This window comes from Hordeum vulgare, chromosome 1H, assembly GCF_904849725.1.
Source record: "Hordeum vulgare subsp. vulgare chromosome 1H, MorexV3_pseudomolecules_assembly, whole genome shotgun sequence".
NCBI classification, from domain to species: Eukaryota; Viridiplantae; Streptophyta; class Magnoliopsida; order Poales; family Poaceae; genus Hordeum; species Hordeum vulgare.
The window spans coordinates 76,568,120-76,577,663 of record NC_058518.1 but is presented as its reverse complement, the minus strand read 5'-3'; the positions used below and the strand labels follow the sequence as shown (position 1 = coordinate 76,577,663).

Genomic DNA, 9,544 nt, shown 5'->3' with positions numbered 1-9,544 from the left:
GCAGAGCGCTGCCTTTTTCTTTCCATGCTCGTGGCTCTGTGCTCGACCCTCTCGCGGTGTTGCTCGCAGACGACCATCGACTCCCGCCCGGCGACGCCTGTTCCCCGCCGGCAGATGCCCTCCCTCCACGTCGTCGTACCTCTACCCTACCCGCCGCATCGTTATCCCGCTCCGCCCAAGCTCTCCCGCTCGCGACCGGTTCCGCGTCGCCTCCTACTCCTAGTCCTAGTACGGCGGCGAGCCGGCCCTGTTTATCTCGTCTACCAACGGTGAGACCCCTCGCGTGGCGCCCGTGCGGATGGTGGTGCGCGCGCCGGCGCTTCAGTGGTTGCCTGGTCTGGTCAATGGTCGTGGGTGGCTCGGAGCCTGGGGCTGGGAGCGCCAACGAGGTGCTCGACGGAATGCCTCTTCCCAGTGCTCCATTCTGCGGGTCCGGAGGCTGCCAATTCCACTTCGCGTCTGCCTCCTCCGTCACCCTCGTGGACGTGTAGGTGTGTGGTGGTCTGTTCTTGGATTCATTGCGTGTGGGTGAGAGGGCGAAAACTCCATCAACGGCTGCCTCCGTTGATGGAAAGATCATCATGTGCACCGGCAATTCCACTGATGAGATTTCAAGACGAGTCGCCGTCGCGCCACCACATGCTTAGAACTTTAGCAGCCAAGCAGTTATGTGGTACTCCCTCCGTCTCATAATATAAGAGCGAAGTAGATGTGAAGCTCGTCCCTATCCGTTGGGTTGGGTTGGGTTGGGGTAAGTTTTTGTGTGTATGGTGTTGCTTTGTATCGTTAGTTGATTCCTGTCCATGGGGTTGGATTGAGTTGACTTGAGGTCGCTGCTCAGCCTCTGTACGAATCCCCCTCTCCCATCTCTCCCCTGCGCCTACACACATTCATGCCATGTCTCCTCTTCACATCCATCAGCTTTGGCATCTGCTAGCAAAAAAATAAGCTCCACATTTCCTCGCAAGCAACATAGAGAAAGAAGAAAAGAAGACCACTCTGCACTCCTCCATCGAAGCTCGTCGCCTTGGTGGCAAGAGGTTCGTATCAGTAATTCAGCATGCACATCTTTCCTCAAGTTTATGCTTCTTCAGGCTAGTCCTCCTCTTGCAACAAGAATTGACATCAGTACGTACTGCAGGTGCCGTATTAACTACACCTGCATCACCATGGTCTTTGCCGTGGACGCCGCGCTGTGGGTGGTGGGCAAGGCGCTGGCCCCCGTCACGGACGGCCTGCTGGAGTCATGGGCAGCCAGCACGGAGCTTGGCCGCAACATCAACGCCCTCAAGATGCAACTCCTCTACGCACAAGGGATGCTCGACAACGCGCAGGGTAGGGAGATCCGCAGCCCTGCTCTCAAGGAGCTTCTGCACAAGCTGCGGGAGCTGGCGTACGGTGCTGACGACTCGCTCGACGAGCTCGACTACTTCCGCATCCAGGACGAGCTCGATGGCACATACCATGCCGCCGATTTGGATGCCCAGAGCTGCGTTGACAGGCTATTCATCAATGCTCGGCACACTGCCAAGGCTGCAGGCAATAAACTCAAGTGCTCGTCATCCTCTACCCGTGCTTATCCCGACGATCAGGAAGATGGTGGCACACGAGGATGCCTCTCTGTCGTTGGCTCGTGTGGTGGGCGTGATATCAGCTCCTCACCACTGCGACCCACCACCCAGGGAGTCCAGGAGGTTGACGGCGGATGCATGCCTGAAGTCTTCTCTTGTGCTCGCAACGCTGCACAAACTATCGGTAACACTTTCCGTGCCACTCTTTTCTGTCTGTCCGAGATGACGATGTTGCCACCATCATGCTGAAATCCTCCAATATCAATATGACAGGGAGTGGGCGACGATTCCTCTGTAGCGCCTGGCCATCAAAGATGCTACAAGAAAATAACACCATGCAAACACCAAAACTGAAGTTTGATCGGGTCGTAATGTCTAAAAAAATACTGGAAATTATAGAGCAGTTGAAACCTCTGTGTGCTATGGTTTCCACCATTCTCAATCTAGAACTACTTGGCTCCACCCATATCCCCCCTGCCCAAGACATTACGAACCGACCCAAAACCACACCAAATATTATAGAGCCTGCGTTGTATGGGAGGAATGACCTGAAAAAGAACATCATTGATGGAATCACGCATGGTAAATATTGTACCAATGAACTCACCGTAGTTCCACTTGTTGGTCCAGGAGGTATTGGGAAGACAACACTCACGCAACACATATTTAGAGAACTGGAGGGTTCTTTCCAGGTCCCAGTTTGGATATGTGTATCTCTTGATTTAACGCAGATAAGTTGGCAGAAGAGATCGCGAAAAAGATACCTAAAGTGAATGATGAAAAAGCTAATGCTACAAATCACGAGGTAATTGCACAAAGATTAAAATCTAAGCGGCTTCTACTTGTTTTAGATGATGTGTGGACATACCATGAGGATGAGTGGAAAAAACTATTAGCTCCGTTAAATCAAACGGGGGGAGAGAAGGGTAATGTGGTTATAGTCACTACACGGATTCCAAAGGTAGCAAGTATGGTAACCACAACCAATTCTTCAATTGACGTGGAACGTCTAACTCATGAGGATACTATGTCTTTCTTCGAAGTATGTGTATTTGGTGACCAACAACCATGGAAAGATCATCCGGAATTACGTGATGTTGGGAGTAAAATAGTAAAAAAGTTGAAGGGTTTCCCTCTTGCAGCAAAAACAGTAGGTAGATTACTAAGAAACCAGCTTACTTTGGACCACTGGACAAGAGTTGCAGAAAGTAAAGAATGGGAATTACATACCAATGACAATGACATTATGCCAGCTCTAAAGCTTAGTTATAATTACCTCCTTTTTCATCTACAACAATGTTTTTCCTATTGTGGGTTGTTTCCAGAAGATTATGAATTTACTAGCAAGGAGTTGGTTCACTTTTGGATAGGATTAGGCATTATACGATCACTTGATCGGGCCAAAAGAACTGAAGATGTTGCACTATGCTATTTAAATGACTTGGTAAATCATGGATTTTTCAGAAAGAATGAAAAAGAAAATGGTCCTCATTATGTTATCCATGACCTACTGCATAACTTGGCGGTGATGGTTTCATCATATGAATGCCTTAGCATATATAGTTCTAACGTGCAAACCATACAAATTCCTGCATCCGTGCGTCACTTGTCCATCATTGTAGATAATACTGATGTCAAAGATATAACCACTTTTAGAGAATACAACAGTTATTTGAGTGCACTTGGTAAAAGATTGAAAGTTCAGAACTTACGCACTTTAATTTTGTTTGGTGCATACCATGGAAACTTCGCCAAAACTTTTAGTGGTTTGTTTAGCGAAGCTACAGCCTTACAGTCTATTTTTTTGTCTGGAGCATCATATTCTATTGATGATGTGTTGCTGAACTTTTCAAAACTTGTCCATCTCCGCTACCTTAGGATAAAATCAGCTCATAATAAGGACATGTGCTTACCTAGCGCATTGTTTAGATCGTATCACTTAGAGGTCATTGATCTAGAAAAGTGGGGTGGCAGCTTTGGTTCAACAAGTCAAATAAGCAGCCTTATAAAACTGCGTCATTTCGTTGTGCCCCAATATAATCTTGAACTTTACTCTAGCATATTCGAGGTTGGGAAAATAAAAGTACTAGAGGAACTGCGAAGATTTGAAGTGAGGAAAGAGGCCAAGGGTTTTGAATTAAGTCAACTAGGAGAACTGACAGAGCTTGGAGGATCACTTGGCATTTATAATCTTGAAAATGTGCAGAAAAAGGAGGAGGTGGACGAACTAAAACTAATGAACAAAAACCACTTGCACAAGCTAATACTAGAATGGTCTTTTGATAGACGTATCAGGGATGCAGAACAAGAAAAAAATGTGATTGAAAGCCTTGTCCCACACAGTAATCTTCAAGACCTATGCATTAGAGGGCATGGAGGTGATATTTGCCCATCATGGCTGGGCAGGTACCTCTCGGTTCAAAATTTAGAATCACTTTCTCTGTGCAATGTATCTCGGAACACACTTCCGCCTCTCGGGGACTTGAGGTTTATTGATGATCGTGATGAAGAGTGTAAGGGTCTTGTCTCAAGCCAAAGTTTCCTGATTTTGAAAAGGCTAGAATTAGTTGAGATACCAAGACTAGCAAAATGGATTGGAAATGGCAAATGTCATTTGTTCTCTGTTCTAGAGGTGGTCATCATAAAAGATTGCCCTGAACTGGTAGAGTTGCCATTTTCCCACCCTAGTTGCCATCAAGCAAAGCAGGAGGAGAACATGATTTGGTTTCCGAAACTAAAGGAGCTCAAGATTATACGCTGCCCTAAATTGGCGTCATTGCCTGTAATTCCTTGGACAGAAGCTCCATGCTCTGCTGCGATAGAACAAGCAGGATCAGTATTTGAGAAGCTTGTTTACTCGAAGAACTACAAATCAGAATTAAGTTTGGAAATTGAGGGAAAAGATGGTCAGCATATCGTGTTTTGGAACGTGTTGGCTTTCCATAATCTAGCTAATCTGAAAGAGCTGAAGGTGGAGAAGTGTCCTCCCCTGCCACTGATTCACCTCCAAAAGCTAAAATCTCTCAAGTCCCTCACGATAACCGGTATGAGCAACTCGTTGCTGCTCTTTGGAGGTGAAAGCTATAATACTGAATTCCTGCTTCCAGTTGAACAAATAGAGATCATGGAGTGTCGTGCTGATGGGAAGGAACTGACACAACTGTTAACTCATTGCCCGAAGCTCACTGAGTTGGTAGTGAGGAGTTGTGAGAAGATAACAGAGATTGGCGTGCTGGAGCTTCAAACGGAAATGGCGGCAGCGTCATCTCCAGTTAATGAAATTGAAACTGAGCATGCACAAGGAGGACACCATCAGACAAGAGGAGAGGAGGTAGAAGAAGCAGTGGCAGGAGGAGAAGGTCTCCTGCTTCTGCCTCGGCAACTAGAGGAGTTGACCATCTCTGATTGCAGAGAGCTGCGGTTACTCTCCGATTCAATTGGCAAGGACAACACACACGGACGAGGGCTCCAGAGTCTCTGCTCCCTCCGCTCGTTGGAGATATATGATTGCCCCAGGTTCCTCTCGTCCTACTCGTCCTCCACCTTATCTTGTTTCCCCTTCCCCGTGTCCCTGCAAGACCTCTGTCTGCTTGGCGTGGAGGGCATGGAGACGCTGGCTCCCCTCTCAAATCTCATCTCTCTCACCAGTTTAACCGTGTGTGATTGTGGGGATCTAAGAGGCGAGGGCTTATGGCCTCTCGTCGCCGGGGGCCGCCTCACACGATTAGGCATCTTTGGAACCCGAAAATTCTTCACTGGTTCTGAGCCCTCACGGCTGCATGGCCAAGAGATTCCTTCCTCTTCATCCAAACTCGAACATCTCACTACAGATGACTTGACGGGAGTCCTTACTGCGCCCATCTGCGCCTCACTCCTCTCTTCCTCCCTTACCGAATTAACCTTTTGGGGGAACGAAGAGGTGGAGCGCTTCACAGAGGAGCACGAGGAGGCCCTTCACCTCCTCAATTCTCTCCAGAAACTCGTTTTTTGGAATTGTAGGAAGCTGCAGCGCCTCCCTGCAGGGTTAGCCCAGCTTGCCAGCCTCAAGATATTACGGATTTGGAAGTTTCCAGCCATCAGGTCGCTGCCCAAGGACGGACTGCCAAGTTCTCTGCAAGAACTAGATATCAAAGACTGTCCTGCCATCAAATCTCTGCCCAAGGACGGCCTGCCAAGTTCACTACGGAAATTAGAAGTTTGTGGTGGCATCAGCGAGGAGCTTAAAAGGCAGTGCTGCAAGTTAAAAGGAACCATTCCAATAATCATAGACTACTAAGGCTAATCCAAGGTAACAAACAACTCCTTCCATGTACTTGCCCCCCACAAATTTCCATTGATTTTCCTAATTAACCCCGTAAGCACAAGTCTCGCTCTCTTTCTGTTTACTTCACTGCAGTTATTGTTGTGCAATCTGAATAACCCACTTGTTCTAATCTTTTGTACATGCAGAGGTCTTCTTGGATTTGTACATTCTTCTAGCCTAGCCTTGTTGATCCAGTTCTCTCTCTATCCAAGAACACAAGGTCCCAGACTATAGAATCCATCCATTACTAAACTGGTTAGTATATGAATAACCATCCCACTACTCACATTACATCACTTCATGCACCTGTTCGCACACTTAACGAGTAGCTTGTTGTGCTTCGTCTTGTTGTTTTTGGTTACCTTGGAAGTTTTCCCTTCACACATTATCGCATTTTGAGGTTTTCTACTTGCTGTCGAAATTAAACAATAAGTACTTCTTTACTTCTTCTTTTTTTGAGAAAAACAATAGGTACTTCTTTGCTTGTATCCGTGCCCAACTTCCACCAGTCCCCATTGCTTTTTCCTGATCCCACACACGTCACAAATTTCCATTTTATCACTTTCGCTTACAGCATAATCTGAACAAATATGTGTTTCGATCTACCATGCAGGCCTCTGGCATGAAGTTGTTGAAGTGCTGTTATCCTTGAAGTTTTTTGCATACACGAGCAGTTCGGATGCCATGGCCTTGGGTGGTATCTCCTACATAAATATGGTATGTATATGTAAAAAGCACAGTTTACCCTTTGGAAAATTAATCCACGGTAACCCATACACATCGAGTTATTTTGGTATAGTTTACTGCATAATCTGAACAATGTATGCTATCTTTTAATTTACTTTGCAGGGATCTGTCTTGCATTGGACTTGCACCTTCTTATGGACTTGGAGATCTCTCTTCTTCTAGTCGCAAAAACAGAAGGAAAAATAAAAAAAGAAAGAAAAAGAAAGTAAAGGAAAAAAGGAAAAAAAAGGAAAAGGGAAAATAGAAAAAAAGAAAAAAAAAGAAAAAAGTGAAGAAAGAGAAAAAGGAAAAGAAAAAAAAAAGAAAAAAAGGAAGAAGGAAAAAAACATAAGAAAAGAGAGTAAAACACTCCATCCGTTTGAGTTCGCACATGTCGTAGTCTTGTGACTTTATGGAAGGTGTTTGTGCAGTTGTTTTATCTTCTTTCAGTAAAAGGTTAGAAATAATTGTGTAGGTGTGTTTCCCTGATAGTTGTGTTACATATTTGGATATGAACAAGGCACACGTAGCTCCCAGCAAAAGGATAAAGGAAAACAAAAAATAAATAAGGGAAAAATATAAATCCATTATGTGAGTTTTGTGTGGCATCTTTATGAAAGATGGCTGTATGATTCATTTTTTTTAGAAAAAGAGAGAAATATTGATTGACTAGGATTAGTTTCCTGATAGTTGTATCACTGATATAGAGAGGGAGGAGTGCAAGGGCAGGTCTAAACTCCCCTTTTGTGCTGGATTGAAAATTTAGAGTGGGGGAAATACAGGGGCATGTCTGAAGGGATAGCTCTGCTTTGTGATGGATTATTGAACTCAGCACCCTGCACTGTGGTATAGTGGGGTTAATACAGGTATGTGCTAGTTACAATTTTCAAAGCTCCAGTAAGATGGAATGAAAAATATATGAAATAAATGACAGTACCTTATTGTGTAGATAAATCTCCTAGGAAGAGAAGTGTTGGCCCAAGCTTTGTTTGGTTCAAGCAGTACTGCAACAGTCACATGAATATGTAGTATCCATGAATGCAGGTTCATTGTTCCAAGCACTTCTGCTCTGATGCAAGAATTATTCTTGATCTGTAAGGTTCACACCTATGAATCGTGATTATACTTAGATATTGATTTATCAGGGAAATCCTTCCCCTTGTGGTATCCTTAATGTCTTGGTTGCTTTCTGTTGTTTCTCAGCTGCAGTGAACCAAACTCTTCTTCACCTTAGACTAGTTGACTCATCAACCAGGAACTGCTGTGCTGAATAGCCAATCGGGCCAATCCCGTTCACTTTCACACGGTACGTTGTGTGTTGTAGTCTGATAATATTTTGTTCACTTTAATATCAGGTTGCACTGTATCTACCTTGGCGAAATGGTGTGGAATACTTACAATTTTACTTGGTACATCTGTCAGCAGATGTAACATGGAAGGTACTGGGAAATGATTGACGTTTTCTTCACAAAGGAAAATGATGGCCATCTGGCTTCAGTGCCACAGTTACTCTGGAAGTCCGATTCTTCAGTGTTCTTGCAGCACACACAAAAAGGAAAAGAAAAAATAAAAAGGAAGAAAATAGAAAAGGAAGAGGAAAAATGAAAAACGAAGAAAAAATTGTAGAAGAAAACACTCCATGAGTCACAGTTTGCATGCTGGACAGAGAAGTGCAGAGGTCAAAGAGGACTGGTAATTGCCCCCTCCCTCCTCCACCAAACCCCAGACCGAATCATCATGTCATGGTGGTGTCGAGTGAGGTCAAGAGGCGCCGGTGATGAGCGATGGTGGCGAAGGAGGGCGTGTGAGGGATAACAATGATGTTGGCTACCTCTCATGGAGGGCGCGGCAAGGACTGTGGAGGAGCATAATGGCATCCCTAGTTTGATTGGAGCGTTCTCTCTGTTTGACATGCCACGCTCTGGTCAGTATATGCATCAGTTTCTGTACTCTCATATTCACATTGCTGTTTAGGAATTTAATTGGCAGCTCGCTGTTCTGAGTCTAGTTGTTTTGGTTATCTGCACAATTTCCTTGTGTGTTTTGAGTTGTTCTTACTGTTCAAATTTAACAAATACCCCCCCCCCTTCCCATAATATAAGAGCAATTTTGACACTACACTAGTACCAAAAGCGCTCTTAGAAGGAGTACTTACTTGTTTGTATCCATCTCCAACTCCACCAGTTTCATTTGCATTTTCCTGATGCCACACTGGGGATGGATAGTCATTTTTTTTCTCTTACCACATAACCTTAATAATGTGTGTTTTGATGTATCATGCAGGGCCTCTGCCAACTTGTAAACTCTTCAATACTTGAAGAGCTCTCGGCATTCACCCACTGTGCGAGCGCCGTGGCCTTGGGTGGTATCTCCTCCATGTACAAAATACGGTATGTATATGTAAGAACACACATTTACCCTTTGTAAAATTAATAGATATGCTATATTCCTTGCCTTTTCCTGTACCCACATGTCAAATCCTTTTGGTTTACTTTCAAGAACTATTACTGCATAATCTGAAATTTTGCCTGTTATGTCTCAATCTACTTTGCAGGGATCTGCCTTGGAGCTAGTTGTACTATCATAGCTTTGGAGAAACTCTCTCCCTTCTCACAAAAGAAGAAGAAAAAAAAATGTGAAAAGAAAAAAAGAAAAAGGAAAAAAATGAAAAAATGAAAAAAAAAAGTGAAGGGAATGAAAAGTAAAAAGAGAAGAGGAAAATCTCCATTCATTCAACATTCGAACATGTGGTGTATCAACGGTGGCTGTTTCAGTTTATTTCACGAAAAGGTATCACTAGTGACATCTTGATTTCCTAATTTGTATCCCACCTACCTGGGAGTTTGCCTGATAGTTGTGTTACAAAATTGAAAATCAAGACGGCACTAATAACTCCCAGGTAAGTGTGATAAAACTCGGAAATCAAGATCTCACTAGTACCTCC

At 44.4% G+C, this 9,544-nt stretch overlaps 1 long non-coding RNA gene and 1 pseudogene across 4 annotated transcripts; both read left to right on the top strand.

The window, feature by feature from the left end:
- The first annotated feature begins 333 nt into the window (after nt 1-333).
- On the top strand, nt 334-6,652 carry LOC123424974 (annotated as a pseudogene). Its single transcript, XR_006621765.1, has 2 exons — nt 334-5,859; nt 6,488-6,652. The product of XR_006621765.1 is annotated as a putative disease resistance protein RGA1 (transcript).
- A 956-nt stretch (nt 6,653-7,608) lies between these two features.
- LOC123424984 lies at nt 7,609-9,267 on the top strand. 3 transcript variants are annotated; one of them, XR_006621767.1, is made up of 5 exons: nt 7,609-7,699; nt 7,804-7,906; nt 8,026-8,524; nt 8,884-8,990; nt 9,155-9,267. It is a non-coding gene; the product is annotated as an uncharacterized LOC123424984 (long non-coding RNA). The 3 variants fall into 3 exon arrangements; XR_006621768.1 differs by having other exon boundaries at nt 8,884-9,000; XR_006621770.1 differs by having other exon boundaries at nt 8,023-8,524.
- The last annotated feature ends 277 nt before the right edge of the window (nt 9,268-9,544 follow it).